Genomic DNA, 18,340 nt, shown 5'->3' with positions numbered 1-18,340 from the left:
GACCCAGTCCTTAGTCCTTCGCAGATACTTAAGAATGTTCTTAGCTGCTATCCAATGAGCTTTACCCGAATTACCTTGATATCTACTTACCTAGCTGAAAACAAAATCTACATCAGGGCGAGTACATGTCATAGCATACATGATCGATCCAACGGCGGAAGCATATGTAACTCGACTCATTTCTGCTATCTCTACATCAGTACTCGGACTCTAAGTCTTACTCAGTTTGGTATTACTCTAGATAGGTAACTGTCCTTTCTTGGAGTTCTACATCCTAAAATGTTTTAGCACCTAATCCTTTTTCCTAGAATATAGGCAGCCTCTCCTAGATCCTTCATAGTGAAACACTTTCCAAGCCAGGACATAACCTCCCACAAGGTTGGAATGTCATTTCCTATAAGTAGTATGTTATCAACATACAATACCAGGAAGGTTACTATACTCCCACTAGCTTTGACATATACATAAGATTCATCATCACTTCTAGAGAAACCAAACTCTTTGACTTTCTCATCAAAGCAAAGATTTCATTTGTGAGAAGCTCGTTTCAATCCATAGATTGATTTCTCAAGCTTACATGCTTTATTGGGGTATTTAGCATCCATAAAACCCTATAGCTTACTCATGTGAACATCCTCAACCAACTTCCTATTAAGGAATGCAGTTTTGACATCCACCTGTGAATTTTCATAATCATAAAATGCAGCAATGGCTAACATAACCCTAATAGATTTAATCTTAGCCACTTGTGAGAAGGTCTCATCATAGTCAACCCCTGAGGTTTGGGTAAAGACCTTCGCAACCAGTCGTGCCTTGAATGTATGTACCTTTTGATCCATGTCAGTCTTCTTCTTGAAGATCCATTTGCACCCAACTAGCATACGACCTAGTACATTATCAGCCAAATTCCAAACATAGTTGTCATACATGGACTTGATCTCGATGTCCATTTCCTCTTTCCATTTGGTAGACTCAGGGCCTGCCATGGCTTCCTTGTAGTTAGAAGGCTCGTCTAAATTTACCAGTGTTCTATCACTGATAAACGTTTCACCATCTAGAGTAATATGGAAACCATAAAACTCTGGTGTCATTCTAACATGGTTGGATCATCTAAGAGGCAATGACTCTTTAATCGGTTCAACATGAATTTCTTCCTCGGGTTAAGCGCTAGTGTTTGAGGTTCCTTCATCGCTTGACTCTTGAATTTCTTCAACATCAGTTGTACTCCTACTCTCGTCCTTGCATATGAGATCTCCCTCGCGAAAGACTCCCCTTCATGCTATAAAGACCACGTTTTCACTAGGTCTATAGAACAAGTATCCAAACGACATATGTGGGTAAAATATAAAAATACATCTCTCGCTTCGAGCTTCGACCTTGTCGTGAGTCTCTCGTCTAACAAAATCATCACAACCCCAAACCTTGATATGTGCCAATCAGGGAACCTTCCTTGTCCACATCTTGTGACGTGTTTTGGAAACCTTCTTTGTTGGGACTAGATTAAGAATTTGGGAGGCAGTGTCTAAGGCATACCCCTAGAATAAGATTGGATGTGAATCTCGACTCAATATGGAATGAACCATGTCCAACAAGGTTCGATTACACCTCTCAGCCACACCATTAAGTTGTGGTGTCCTTAGAGGTGTTAATTGTGAAAAAATCCTCATTCCTTAAGATAGTCATGGAACTTGATACTGATATACTCACCACCTCTATAAGATCTGAGCATCTTGATCTTCCTCCCCAATTGATTTTCGACTTCATGTTTAAACTCTTTGAACTTTTCAAAGGTTTTTGACTTATGTTTGATTAAGTAGATATACCCATATCTTCTATAATCATCATTAAAAGTCTCATAAATCGATTTGCATCCCTTGTGGTAGATCTAAAGGGCCTACACACATCTGTGTGTATGAGATCCGACAATCCTTTGCCTCTTTCAGAAGAATCAGTGGTCATTTAGTCATCTTTCCAAGTAAAAAAGATTCGTATGTATCATCTGGCCTTAATTCAAGTTATTCCAACATTCCATCCTTTTAGAGTTGGGCAATGCGTTTCTTTTTGGCATGTCCAAGACAACAATGCCACAAGCATGCTTTTTCTAAACCATTAGATGAATCAATTTGTAACACGTTATTTCCTAAATTGTCTACAATCATCACAGTTTTCATACATGCCATCACAAGGTAATGTTTCAAAATAAAATACACCATTATAATAAGCATAAATACAACTATTCTTATTATCAAAAGAACATCTAAAACTTTTTCTTTATAAACCATGAAAAGAAATAATATTCCTCGTCATTTATGACGAATAACAACATTTTTTTCAAACTAAACTAAACCCACTACTAAGCACTAAAGATAAACCCCAATCTTGGTAACAAGCGAAAATCTCCTATTTCCCATAATCAGGTTCATCTTCCCATGCTCCACATCCTCACTTCTTCTTAGGCCCTGCAAGTTAGAACCATGTGAAAACCACATCTTGTATCAAGTGCCCAAGAATTCAAAGGTGATGAGTTTTTAGATAGAATATTGTAAATACCAGTTGAGGTTTGCTTCACCTTGCCATCCTTTATATCTTTCAAGTACTTGGGGCAGAATCGTTTCCAATGCCCTTGTCATGGCTGTAAAAGCAAGTAGCCTCCCTGGGTTCAAAGGTGGGGGGAGCTTAAAAACTAGATTTGCCTTTAGGGCCATTACTTGATGACTTGACTTGAGACTTTCCCTTCCAGTTCTATTTCGAGGGAGCTTTCCTCTTCTTCCACTTCCCTAGCAAAATGGCCAAGACAAGAGTAGCATCACCACAAGTAGTGGGGGAAATACTCTTTCCCTTCATTCCACTCTCGGCGGTTCTCAACAAGCTTTGTAGTTGACTCAATGTGGTTTCCTCCTTGTTCAAATGATAAGTCATAACAAACTGATCATAACAGCTAGGAAATGAGTGCAATACTATGTCAATAGTCAATTCCTCATCGAATTTCACATTGAGCTTCAACAGACGATCCGCATAACATTGCATGTGTTGCAAGTGGGTCGTGACGGAGTCTCTGTCCTTCATCTTTCTGGTTATGAGTGACTTGACTATCTCGTACCTTTCTTAACGAGCTCATTGATGGTACTTCTTCATCAAGTCCTTGCACATCTCATAAGGTCAATAGTCCTCATAGAAACTTTGTAGCTCAAGATTCATAGTATGTAGCCACCATGATGCATGCCACTTTGGTAGCATCATTGCAGTGTCTCCTATACGCAACTATTTCTTTAATAGTAGGTTTAGTTTCATCAATCTACTTCAACTCCTTTTCGAGAACATATTCCTTGTCCTCGAAGCGCAAATCCATTCTAATCTTATGCACCAATCATTAAAATTGGATCCATCAAAAGTGACCTATAAGTAGCTGCTCAAAAGCGAGAAGTGGTTGGAGTTGTTGATGGAGGAACCAGAACCGTTGATGGAAGTTAACATCTGAAAAAGAATAAAGGACAAGTTTTGATTAGATAGGAAATCCTTAATATAACAACCAAATGAAATATTAAGGCTAGGATCCAACTAAATAATTCACACTTCAAAAGAGCTATTATGTAATCTAATTGCAAATTCTTTAAAGATTGGAAAATGATGATTAACCAATATCACCATGAAAAACGAAATTTAAATGAATTTGGCTTTAAATGGAATTCCTAGATCTTTTGAGATTCATTGAACTATTCAATGGCATGTTTAATCTCGATTATGCCCTTTCCATTTATGACTGGGATACAGAGGATCACAAACAAGGTGTGATAACAATGCAAATTAGCTCAGTACTCTCGATATCATTTATCAGCTAACTAATATGTCAGTTAACCACACATGCTCCATTAATCAATGATAACTTATGAGACACCCATTGTCACCCTTTATAAGTCCATATTAGTGTGCCAGTTAACCACAGACGCTCCACTAACGACTTTCATAAAATGCAATGTGCAATTTCATGGATCATAATCAAATTCACATTTTCCTAAAGTAACTAAGATAGGGAATTTAATGAAAACATTTTGTTACTTTGTTTATTGCATTATACTTATAATGAGGATTAAGTGTCCTCTGAAAATCGTTCGGCTAACGACCCTCCACCAATCAAGGGATCGGTGGGTAAAAATGGATACACAATGGCAGTCATTTTATAGGCCGCTTCTTGAAATTCCCCTTATAGATCGGCTTCATGAATAAGGTGTACTAGCGGTTCGACTGACTTGTCTTATACATATAGTAAGTATTTAAATGTGACATCCCCTAATTTCTCGGCCTGAAAAGACTGATTTAATTTATGCTTTTTAAAATAAAATTAGAGAAATCTTTTTAAAAGATGTTGCGGAATTGGTCCCCAAACAACATATGATAAAAGTTTCTCAAAACCCTTCATTTAGAAGGTATATATTTTCCATATATATCAAAACCTCAGGATGTCATGTTCCGATACAAATCAAAAGCATAAACAAGAAATTATAAGCCTTTCAACAGTTATTTACAACTACTGGCCTATAATCCAAAAATTTGTCGCCGTCCTCTGACTATGCTCGGGGTCCACTACCTGTAACATAAAAACCGAGTTGGTCAGGCTTGGGAGCCTGGTGAGCATATAGGGTTTTCAACCCACAATAATAATATACTTATTAAGTTCACCAATCAACAATAACCCAGATTACCCATTCCCGTTGTCCTCACTTTACGTCCCTAAACACCTATCACAAGGGACCTAGCCTAAGGATTATCATCGGAATGGACACTACTGCTAAGGGGTTTCCTTAGCCATACATGTCCTAAAGGCAACCATGAGGGGGATGGAGTACGCCAATGAACATTTAATTCATCAACACCTACAAGCTGCAAACCTGCTAGTGTTCCACTAGACTGTCTAGAAAGGTCCGTGATCGTCATCTATACTCCGCTAGGTGACTACAACAACAACATCGAGGCCTCACACCATTTTAACACACATCAACTATATCCTCTAGCCATGTTCTACCCAACATATTATGTAGATAAAATACATATACAGTTTAAAACTTGTATAAAACATTTATTCAACAGTCACCTCAAATAAACACTTAATATAATTACACATAGCACGTATTTTATAGAAAATACTTCATATCTAGGTGTAAGATGAAAGTGACTACACACTCACATGATTTGATGATAGTCGGGCAGCAATTCGTTGCTTAAAACGATCGTTTCTAATACAACCGAGAGTTTTATTGAGAAACCAGGCTCCGCAAGGGTCGGGCTTCGAAACCGAAAAGATAAATTTTTCGGGCTCCTCGGGGGCTTCGTGGCGTATTCTGGGGCTTATAATCGATATCGGGGCTTTTGGGGGATGTTAATCTGAAGAAAATATGGGAAAAGGGGTTAAAAGTGGCAAATTTCCAAAGTTACCCGGGAGGTCTCGCACCCTTATATTTATAGGGGCGAGGCTTCTGATCGGACGGCTGAGAACAAACCACGCATCGCAGATCCGAGGACTCGCAGGGGGTGGCTCGCACATGGTCTGCGCATGTGTGGGGCTCGTTGGCAGTCTGTGATTGGACCAAGGTCTAGGGTCCGAAGTTGGGGGGTTCGTGGTGGCTTGCGATGGCTCGGTCTCGTGCAGGAGGGTACGTGTCACCTTCTCAGTGGACCACTTCAGATATGGCCAGCAGCTCGGATGACTCATCAGCACGAATAACTCAGCAGCTCAGATGACTCAGCAGGACACATGGCGCGTTTTGAGCGAGGGTGACGTTGCAGCTCGTGACTAAGCGAATTTTCTCGATTTTCGCGCCAAAACTTCTGAAATCCATAACTTTCGCATACGAGCTCCGTTTTTGACGTTCTTTATATGCACGCGTAGCTAAAAATACGCTCTACAACTTTCGTTTAGAATTCGTCGGCTAATTTTGAATTTAATTTTTTTATTACTATTTTTAACAGACCGGGACAAGAAATCCGATAAAAATTTATAACTTCTTCATCGGACGTTCGTTTTTTTCAAACTTTTTACCGTTGTGCTACTAATGACGAGACCTTCAATTCTCGTTTAGGTTGTGTCGGCTAAAAATCACTCGATCTAAAATACGAGTTTTTAGCTGTCTACTACTAAGCTGAAACTTCGAAAAATCATAACTTCCTCATACGAAGTCAGATTTGGGCGTTCATTTTATCGAACTTCTCGGTTTAACGAATACTACGACTTTCATTTACATCACTAAGGCTAAAAAGTAGTTTATCAAAAACTCACTTTTTACGACACTCGGCCCCATGCTAGTTTGTCGCGAAACTTCGATAAGTCATAACTTCTTCCTTATAATTCGGATTTCGGCATTCTTTATATCCCCGAAATCCTTGTTTCGACCACTACAACTTTATGTAAAGATATCGGGCTTATCTCACACTTTAATTTTGACGCTTATTTTTATTTTTAATTAATTAAGCCTTAGTAATCAAGCATAAAACACATAAAACAAACAGAATTCACATAATTCTTTTTTCATTTCTTCAAAATGAGTTAAAAAGGTTAACCTAGACTATCACCTTAATATTAATGCCTAGGTTAGAAACACGAGTGTTACAATTCTCTCCCCCTTAGGATGATTTCGTCCCCGGAATCATATATCACCAAACAAATGCGGGTAGCGACTCATCATGTCACTCTCCATTTCCCAAGTGAGATTTGGCCAATTCGTATGTTTCCAACACACAAGCACTAAATCGACCATCTTGCATCGCAACTTCTTATTCTTACGGTCAACGATTGCCTCAGGTTCTTCAATCAACCTGTTGTTTTCATCCAACCTTAACTCAAAAATCAGAATAATGTCGGGCACATCTCCCGTGAACTTTTTCAAATAACACACATGAAAGGATTTATGAATACCCTCCAGTTCTTCCGGTAACTCTAGCTTGTAAGCTTGATTCCCGATCTTTCTGAAGAACTTTGAACGGTCCAATAAACCTTAGACTCAACTTTCCCCTTTTACCAAATCTTATAATTGCCTTCAACGGCGAGACTTTAAGTAAAATCGAATCTCCAACTTCAAAGGTTATCGATTGTCTTTTCTTGTCAGCATAACTCTTTTGTCGATCTTGAGCAGCCAACATCCTTTCCCTTATCACTTTCAACTTTTCAGCAGTCTGATGGACTATTTCAGGTCCCATAAATTGCTTTTCCCTAGCTTCCAGCCAACATGACGGCGTTCGACACTTTTCTCCATACAAAACGTGATAAGGTGCCTTCTTAATGCTTGACTGGAAACTATTATTATAGGAGAATTCTACTAGAGGTAAGTGTTCATCCCAGTCACCTTGGAGTTCTAGGGTACATGCTCTTAGCATATCCTCCAATGTTTGAATCGTTCATTCGCTCTGACCATCGGTTTGCGGATGGTAAGTTGTACTCAAAGACAACTTGGTACTCAATTCCTCTTGTAGACTCCTCCAAAACCTTGAGGTAAAACGGCGGTCACGATTGGATACAATCGTTCACGGAACACCGTGAAGCCTCACAATTTCCTTCACGTAAGAATTCACAAGTTTATCCATAGACCATTTCTCGTTGGCAGCTATGAAATGCGCACTCTTAGTGAAGCGATGAACGACCACCCAAATCATGTCGTGACCGTTCCTTGTTTTGGGCAGTTTAGTCACAAAATCCATGGTGATGTCTTCCCATTTACCCATGCGTACGGGTAAAGGTTCTAAATCCCATATGGTTTCTGATGTTGTGCCTTAACCCTAGCACAAGTTACACACTCGGCCACATACTTAGCAACATCGAGCTTCATCGTCGGCCACCAATAATAGGGTTTTAGATCCCTATACATTTTTGTACTACTGGGATGAATCGAGTACATGGTCTTGTGATCTTCTTCCATCAGAAGATCTCTTACTCCGCCCGTCTTAGGTACCGAAATTCTATCTTGGAATACCTTCAACCCTTGGTTGTTTGTACCGAATACTAATGCTTTTCCCAAACGTTCTTCCTTTCGGTCATTATTCTCTAAAGCTTCCTCTTGAGCTTTCTTTATACTTTCCACAATTGTCGAGACAAAATCAATTCTCAACGCTCTTGGCCTTTTCTTTTCAAGGTTTACCTTCCGACTGAGAGCATCAGCAACAACATTTGCTTTACCAGGATGGTAAAGTATCTCACAGTCGTAGTCCTCGAGTAACTCTAGCCAGCGTCGTTGCCTCATGTTCAATTCCTTCTGATTAAAGAGATATTGAAGACTCTTATGATCAGTGAGAAGTTTACACTTTGTGCCATAAAGATAATGCCTCCATATCTTTAAGGCAAATACTACCGCTGCCAACTCCAGATCGTGAGTGGGGTAGTTCTTTTCATGCTCCTTTAATTGCCTCGATGCATACGCTATCACTTTATCCCTTTAGATCAGAACACAACCTAACCCAACTTTAGATGCATCGCTATAAACTGCGAAGTCATTAACTCCTTCAGGCAATGAAAGAATCGGTGCTTCACACAATCTCTTCTGCGACTACTCAAAGGCTTCCTTATGCTTCTCATTCCAAGCATAAGTGGCTCCTTTGTGGGTCAAAGCTGTTAATGGAGTAGCAATTGAAGAAAAGCCTTGGATAAACCTTCGGTAATATCCAGCTAATCCAAAAGAGCTTCGAATCTCCATAGGACTTTTTGGTTGTTCCCACTTCATTACAACTTCAATCTTTGCTGGGTCAACCATTATTCCTTCTTGGTTCACCACATGACCTAAAAATTGGACTTCTTGAATCCAAAATTTACATTTGGAGAACTTTGCATACAGCTTCTCTTTTTTCAGGACTTCTAGCACTTCACGTAGATGCTTTTCATGCTCCAGCTTGCTTTTCGAATAAATCAAAATGTCATCTATGAATACTATCACATATTTATCTAGGAATGGTTTACAAACCCTATTCATCAAATCCATGAAAGCTGTTGGGGCATTGGTTAGTCCGAACGACATAACCAAAAATTCATAGTGTCCATATCTTGTTCTAAACACAGTCTTTTCGATATCCTGCTCTCTCACCTTTAGTTGATGGTATCCCGACCTAAGATCGATCTTCGAGAAATAGCTTGAACCTTGCAACTGGTAGAATAGGTCATCGATCCTTGGCAACGGGTACTTATTCTTTATGGTTGCTTTGTTCAGCTCTATGTAATCGATGCACATTCTCATGCTACTGTTTTTCTTCTTTACAAATAACACAGGTGCTCCCCAGGGTGATGAACTAGGTCGAATGAAACCCTTGTCCAATAACTCCTGAAGTTGTGTAATAAGTTCCTTCATCTCTGTTGGTGCTAATTGATACGGTGCTTTTGCTATCAGCGTCGTTCCTGGTAACAAGTCGATACGAAATTCTACTTGTCAATCAGCGGGGCAATCCGGGAAGATCTTCGGGATAGACTTTTGGATAATCACACACCACCGGAATATTCTGCACCTCCTTCTTTTCCATCTTAGCATCGATCACGAATGCTAAATATGATGTACACCCCTTGGCCAAACAATTTCTGGCTTTCATTAGAGAAATGATTCCAGAATTTACTCTGCGTTTGTATCCATACACCATAAACAACTCCTTCCCTGGCGGGTTTACTTTTACTATCTTCTTTCTACATAATATTTCTGCATCATTGGCGCTAAGCCAGTCCATTCCTAAAACTATGTTGAATCCATTTAACTCAATAGGCAATAATTCCTCGTGGAACTTATTCCCATCCAAGTCAATGAGGATATTTTTCATACGATGGCTAACAGGTACGAACTTGCCACTAGCAATCTCGACTATTATAGCATTAACTAGTCTATCTATAGGCAAAGCTAGCTTTCTACCAAATTCATGCGATATAAAGGAGTAATTGGCTCCATAATCAAAAAAAATTTGGTCAGGCAATTTGTTTACGAGAAAGGTACCTGAAGCGACATCGGCATCTTCTTTTGCAGCTTTGAGTGTCATATGAAAGGCTCTCACCTTCGGCTTTGGTGGAAGATTGGGTTTTGCTGTGCCCTTCTTCTTCGGGCAGTCCCTCAAAATATCCCCTTCTTCATTGCACCCAAAACATACGTTCTTATTGAAGGTGCATTCATTGGCATAATGCCCAGGCTTTCCACATTTGTAACAAGTGACTTCTATGCTGCACTTCCCAGCATGTTTCTTCTTACACTTGTCACACCACTTGGCTTCGGCTCCTCCTCCAAATTTTCTTGAACCAGCCTTCGAGAATTTGTTCTTTTTTTTGGAACTTGAAGTTCCTTCAAACTTTCTCTTTTCGCCAACTTCAACCTTGCTGGTGGCTCTCCCTTTTATCATATCTTCAACAGACTTGGTAGCCCAGATAGCTACCTTTAAAGTAAGTGCCTTACGTACTGGCACCGCGTACTCCCATGGAAGTCCCTTTGCGTATATATCAATTTTTGCCACCTCATCTGGGACAATACGCAAAGCAAACTCCATTTTGTTTGTGAAGTTATTCGTATATTCGTCAATGATCATACTCCCCTTCTTCAACGTTAGAAATTGGTTTTCTAACTCAAGCACGTTTTGGGCTGAGCAGTACTTGCGCTTGAAGTGTACTAAGAACTCTTCCCAAGTTAGTTGCAGTGGCTCATTAGGGCTTAGGGTTTTCCCCAAAGTGCTCCACCATCGAGCATCACTACCCCTAAACTGACGTACGGCAAACGTGGTTTGTAACTTGTCTTGGCAATCACAAGTCATGAAAGCCAACTCCATTTCTGAGATCCAGTCCATTACTCCAATGGGATCTTCTTTTCCAGTGAAGTTCGATGGCTTGCAAGTCATAAAATCCTTATACTTGCACCCATTTCTCTCCATCCTACCCTAGTGGTTATTTCTCCCAACCACAAGCGGTTCACTATGACCAACCGATCTACTGTTGTTCCCTTCTTTAGATCGATCATCATTTAGTTCACGTTGTTCAACAGGAACTGAAGGTTCATCCCTGTCGTTCAGCAACATTTACCTCAATTCCTCCCTTTGTTCATTTAACATGGTCTGAATCATAGTTCGTACTCCAGCCATGGTGATGGCTTCGGGTGCAGCTCCTACTATAGGCACCTGTTCCACCACTTGGGGTTGAGGTTGTTGGTTTTTGTTTGCATTTCCCGCTCCACTCTGATTTCTTGCCATTACAATCTATATACTGAATAAGTTGAATTTAGTTATTTATCCTTATTAGACATGTCAATTCCCTTATCACTCCGAAATGTTTACATGTTAGTTCTAATCTCGTAATCATACGCTTAGAATCCTACACACATAAGGTTTCCAGATCCGGTCGACAATAGATCATAGATTCGAACAAATAATGGCATATACGGCAACATATAGCATTTAGAACACAAAGGCATTTTAGGCATCTTTCCGAAAATAAACTAGTGCCCGTGTCTAAAACATGGTAGACACTCATCTCACAATCATCACTTACCATTCTAAGTTCAAGTCTATAAATTCTACATTTTCTTAGTTCGCTTAAACTAATGCTCTGATCCTAACTGTGACATCCCCTAATTTCTTGGCCACAAAAGAACGATTTAATTTATGCTTTTTAAAATAAAATTAGAGAAATCTTTTTAAAAGACGTTGCGGAATTGGTCCCCAAACAACATATGATAAAAGTTTATCAAAACCCTTCATTAAGAAGGTATATATTTTCCATATATATCAAAACCTCGGGATGTCATGTTCCGATACAGATCAAAAGCATAAACAAGACAATATAAGCCTTTCAACAATTATTTACAACTACTGGCCTATAATCCAAAAATCTCTCGTCGTCCTCCGACTATGCACGGGGTCCACTGCCTGTAACATAAAAACTGAGTAGGTAAGGCTTGGGAGCCTGGTGAGCATATAGGGTTTTCAACCCACAATAATAATATACATATTAAGTTCACCAATCAACAATAACCCTGATTACCCATTCCCATTGTCCTCACTTTACGTCCCTAAGCACCTATCACAAGGGACCTAGCCTAAGGATTATCATCGGAATGGACACTACTGCTAAGGGGTTTCCTCAGCCATACATGTCCTAAAGGCAACCATGAGGGGGATGGAGTACGCCAATGAACATTTAATTCGTCAACACCTACAAGCTGCGAACCTGCTAGTGTTCCACTAGACTGTCTAGAAAGGTCCGTGGTCGTCATCTATACTCCGCTAGATGACTACAACAACAACAACAACAACATCGAGGCCTCACACCATTTTAACACACATCAACTATTTCCTCTACCCATGTTCTACCCAACATATTTTGTAGATAAAATATATATACAGTTTAAAACTTGTATAAAACATTTAATCAACAGTCACCTCAAATAAACACTTAATATAATTACACATAGCACGTATTTTATAGAAAATACTTCATATCTAGGTGTAAGATGAAAGTGACTACACACTCACATGATTTGATGATAATCGGGCAGCAATTCGTTGCTTAAAATGATCGTTTCTAATAGAACCGGGAGTTTTATTGAGAAACCGGGCTCTGTGAGGGTCGGGCTTCGAAACCAAAAAGATAAATTTTCCGGGCTTCTCAGCGCTTTGTGGCGTATTCTGGGGCTTATAATCGATATCGGGGCTTTGGGGGATGTTAATATGAAGAAAATATGGGAAAAGTGGTTAAAAGTGGCAAATTTCCAAAGTTACCCAGGAGGTCTCGCACCCTTCTATTTATAGGGGTGAGGCTTCTGATCGGACGGCTGAGAACAAACCACGCGTCGCAGATCCGAGGGCTCGCAAGGGGGTGGCTTGCACATGGCTCGCACATGGTCTGTGCATGCGAGGGGCTCGCTGACAGTTTGTGATTGGACCAAGGTCTAGGGTCCGAAGTAGGGGGTTTGTGGCAGCTTGTGAGGGCTCGGTCTCGTGCAAGAGGGTACGTGTCGCCTTCTCAGTGGACCACTTCGGATAAGGCCAGGTGCTCAGATGACTCAGCAGCTCGAATGACTCAACAGCTCGGATGACTCAATTAAGGGTTATCCATTAAATTAAACAAATTAATTTTACTTAATCCCTTACCCTTACATTTCAAAAGTGGAGAGGGATAATTATAAGAATCTATAATTATCTAGTTAGAAATTAAAAGATAATTACCAAATATAACTACCCTATCCACAAACCCTTGATTTTGAAATCCGTGAATTGGGATGGAAGGCAAGGATTTCAACCTTGCCTAAGTTTTGAAAACACTAGGGTTAGGAAACCCTAGATTTCGACTTTAAGGAGGCCAAAGGAAAGGGTTTAAAAACCCTTTGCAATTTTCCAAAAAACTAGGGTTATAAACCCTAATTGCAAAAATCTCAAGCCTTAGGGTTTAATTGCCATAAACCCTAACTTTTCATGTTCAATAAATTGTATCAAATCTAATTGAAAACAAAAACTATACACTCTAATACCACTAATGGGTTTTATACATAGCAAACAGTCATATGTGTGCATACAACTCTAATTGTTCGATCTATGTTTTGTCTATTAGACATACAAGCATTGAACACAAAAACTGGATACACTATGAGGCATGTATAATTTTTGAAATTTACATAAAACTAGGTTTTATATACATACCTTTATTGTTATGTAGTAATAACAATAAATCCTTTAAAGATCTTGACTATGAGAACAAGTGCCACAAATGCAACACATCTAATCGCTCACAAAACACACCAAAGCAAGAGGATGATTGAGAGAGAGGAGAGAGGATGGAGGCACTCAAAGTTTTAGCTCTTCTAGGGTTTCCAAGGAGTGGCTAAAACTTGATGGGGTGATGCTCCTTTTATAGTTAGGGTTGCTTAATCCCAAAGCTAGGGTTTTCAGGTGGAAACACTAATTTCCAGCTTAAGGCCTAAGCAGCCCATGGATCCACCTTCTTAAGGCCTTTGACGAAATCCTAAGGGCCTCCCATAGAAATTTTGGCCAACCCTCTTTAGGGTGATCCAAGAGCCCAAACCACAACTAATAATTAATTTCAAAACAACCTTTGTACTTTAAATTAATTCCTTTAATCCCAAAATTAATTCCAAGTTAATTTCTGATTAAATATTAATTAAACAACAAGATATCTAACTAATATATTTTTTTCATAACACATTGATAAATCATTTTATAAACAAATTTATTGTTCTAAATAATAAATCCAACCTCTTCCTAAATTAATCATCTTTTGTAGTTACTAGTGTAAAGGCAACCTAAAAGGACTATGCTACTATCAATTCAAGTATATACCAATTATAGTTATGGGCTTAGACACCTCAGCCAATAGGTTCTACACATGTTTGCATGGGCTTAGACACCTAATCCAATTGGTGGGAGTTTGTGACCTAGGGCTTTCACATGTAGAGCGAGTCGTGGTGACTTGGTAGTGGTTTGTAGAGATGTTCCATGATGATTATGTTCCTATGGTGGAACGAGATCAACTAGCGTTAAAGTACATTTCGCTCAAGAGAAAACTGAGTAAGTGAAAAAAATCACCAAGATGTTTATACAGAGAGCTCGTTTTTTGTCCATAGTATGCTGCTTCAAAGCAGTTGCAAATGTCATGATTCTTGAGTATGTTCAAGACAAATATTTGAGAGTTTGTGTCAACTCAACCATATCAGACCTTTACCGTGTTGCATTCAAGTGGTAGGATTAGGTAGATTGAGTTAAAGATCCAAAGGAAGGAGGAGACGACAATTTCAGGGTTGTATCAACTGGCGGACAAGCAGTTCAAGTCCACTGAATCGAGCATAGGATCAGCTGAGAAGAGGAGTTCTAAGCCTGTCGAGTTCATAAAGTTTCACAATGGAAGTTGTTGATCTTTTGTATGTCATGGTCTGGCGAGGAGGGTTGTAACATCCGGATTCCCAGGTATATTAATTTATTTATTTATTTTTGGAGTTTTCCGAGTCGCTCGACGAGTTGGTGCCTCGACTGGTCGACTAAAGTCACTACTGATGACATGGATTAATGAGCTGACTCGACGAGTCTAAGAGCTGACTCGCCGAGTCAACGCTCCTTAAGGAAACCTTAAATTCTCGGGCCTACGACCTATTTAAGGGCACTTATAGCCTCCATTTTGTCTCACCATAACCCTTACACCCTTGAGAGAAACCCTAACGTCCATAGTGAGCTAGAGTGGTGAGGATAGCTAATCTTGTGTTCATTTTGGCTCATTTCCTTGAAGATGAAGGAATGTTCATCAAAGATCAAGAAGGGAGGGCTAGTAGATCTGTTTTTTCTTCATCTCAAGCTTCAGATCAAGGTAAAAAGCTTTTACTTTTCTTGTAGGATGATTAGATCTCTTGTTCTTGAGATTTAGGGCTTGTAACACCTTCTTGATGGATCTATGGATGCATCAAGCCCCTTTTGCAAGTTTAGACTTCAGATATGGACCTTGTGAGATCCAGAGATTCCAAAAGTTTAGAGCCTTATTGAATCAACCAAGGAGTTTTGTGTTTTGGAAACATTAATGGAGTAGTGATGGCATATAGAGCAATATATGCCATGCAGGGTCATCAAGATCAAACCGTTACATGACTTTTGGGTATTTGGAGGCTAGATCTAGAGGTTGGAGTTGCAAATCTGACCTCAGGTGCCCAAATGAGAAATTCGAATGAGTCGACTCGCCGAGTCTATGAGATGACTCGATGAGTCGGATCGGGTTGTCCCAGCGTTCTGGACCCAATGATAACTCGACGAGTTGGGAGTCAACTAGACAAGCTGAGTGAAACCCTAGGAAGAGCTTTGAGGATACGAGTGGACTCGGAGAGTCACAATAGCGTACTCGGCGAGTCAAGTCAACTTTGACTATTGACTGGTATTGACTTCTATTGACTTTATGGTTGGGTCAAGTATGAGCATTTGAGACAAGGGAGTGGTAAAATAGTCTGTTACCCATTCCAAGAGTTAGAAAGAGTGTAAGATAACTTTTGGTGTATTTGAGTAAGAGTGGGATATTGATTAGAGATGCTTATCTAATATGTTAGGTGGAGCCTAGTTCGAGATTTCCGAGTACGTGTCTATTACTTCCTAGCTACGAGGTAAGTCTTCTCACTATACTTTACCTAGAGTGGTCATTATGTGTGACCAGAGGGTCGTATGTGCTTGCATGAGTTATGCATCTTTTGTGTAATTTGTGTTATCTGTTTTATTATGTGATACTTAGACCGGACCGGAGGTTCCAACGAGCTATGAGACCGCAGGGTCCTCACTTAGACCGGGCCGGAGGGTCTAACGAGCTATGGGACTAGAGGCTCCCACTGAGACACATTGACTGGAGGGTCTTACAAAGTTATAGCCTCGAGTGGCTAAGTATTTATGCATGGTACTTTGGGGAACTCACTAAGCTTTGTGCTTACCGTGTGAGCTGGAGTTATATTTATTTTGGGATCCTGGATATGTGACAAACGATTTTTGAAAAATGTACCGATATTTGATACTTCAGGTTTTTGGTGAAATGTAATATGTGTTTTATCGTGTTTGGAAAATGGAAAATTTTGGTTTGGAAATTTTTGTTGTTACAAGGGTCATTTCGATAGGGATTGCAGGCGTATTTCGTGGGTTTGCTTCCATTGCCGCTAGGTGGGCCACATCATAGCTCGTTGTCGCTTTCTCGTTTTCGGTGAGGTGTTGGACCCTACAACCCTAGCATGGTATTTACCAGACGGGTGTCGTGGGGCGCCTAGAGTTTTACGGCCCAAAGTTTGAATTATTAGTCCTTCGATTAGTCGGTTACTACAGTGTTTGTATTCATCTGTATTTTCTACTATGTTTTGAAGTTTAGTTGTAATCTTGAATGATCAGCGGAATGGAATTATCTTATTTAGCTCTATTTGTTTAACTTATTTCTTATTTTGAACGGATTAATTATTATCCTTGAAGTTTTTTCATAAGTATTGGAGTTTGTGAATGTTGTTTTTAAGTTCAGATTCTCCTGTGTATTTGGATATTAGAGGTGGGGATCAAATAGTAAAGTTCACACTGGCTTGGGATTTGAAGGAATGTTGAAGTTTTTAGAGTCTAGTATATTCCAAGTTGTAATATCCAAGAACCCATGTATACCTTGTGAACCCTAATCTTTGAGCAATTGTCCATATTGGTCCTTGATGAGAAAAGGGTGGTAGACGGGTACGCGGGGCGTACTAGAGTGTACGCTCAGCGTACTCGTGGCGTGTTTGATCGCAGAGGGCCGCCTAGTACGACGGGCGTACCAAGGTGTATGCGGGGCATACCAAGCCCAGATTGTAACCCTATTATTAAGTGAGTCCCCTATTTAAGGAACATTACGGCCTCCTTGTGGCCACCGTTTCCATAGACTTAACCTCCCCAAAACCCTAAATCTTGTTCTTCTAGCAAGAGAGTGCCTTAGAGAGCTTGTGGGTGTGTTCTTGAGCTTTTAAAGTGGCAAGGAAGCTTTGGAGAAGGAGTTAGAGCCCAAGCTCTTGGATCTGAGCTTAGCAGTGAAAGAGACCTCATTGGGAGGTAAAAAGCTCCAAGCTTTCCTACTCTTTTGTTTGTGTTCATGTGTGGGGTGTTTTAGGGTTTTTGTCCCCAAAGTTGATGGCTTTATGAGTTGATAAGCCCCTAGAACCCGAGATATGTCCCAGGTTGGCAGATTTTGTGTTATAGAGCCATAAAAATCTAATCTTGGTCATTAAGAGTTGACCATGCATGAGTTATGAGTCTTTTATGGAAGGAAATGGCATGATTTGGGGGTTGGTGACCTTTATATCCATGCAAAGGCTTAAAGTCACTGACTTTAAGGATTAAGAGGCATTAGAGTAACTAGATCTGGGATTTGAGACGTTATCTTAGCCGATTCAGACCAAAAACCATGAGAAGTGTGAAGCTGGGACTTACATCGGGCATAATCCCAGTGCGCATAGCGTAGGGGGTCGAGTTCCCCGTTTCTGGATAGCCACGGGGTACGCCCTGCGTATAGAGCTGGTACGTGCCACGTACTCCCACTGTTGACTTTTGTTAATATTTGAGACACATGTGTTTAAGGAATTATGACATAAGTTTTTATTTTATTAAAAATGAAAATTTTGGTTTGAGAAATTACGTCGTTACACAAGCGAGGGAGAGTGGAACCATGCAGCAGGAAGACCTAATGCCAAGGTTCAGTTCTTATCCAAATTTCTCCAAGACTTCCACACAACTGCTTAATCTTCTAATTTTGCATTCATCGTCAGATGTTCAATCTCGTTTCGAGTCGTCCTTGTTTTAGTAATCGGTAGGCCATCCTCTCGTTTTAGACCCTAGGGTGTAAACAGCCTTGGTGGAGGGTTGTGTGAAGAGA

This window comes from Lactuca sativa, chromosome 4 (assembly GCF_002870075.4).
Source record: "Lactuca sativa cultivar Salinas chromosome 4, Lsat_Salinas_v11, whole genome shotgun sequence".
NCBI classification, from domain to species: Eukaryota; Viridiplantae; Streptophyta; class Magnoliopsida; order Asterales; family Asteraceae; genus Lactuca; species Lactuca sativa.
The sequence above is the reverse complement of the archived record's forward strand: the minus strand, read 5'-3'. Positions refer to the sequence as shown.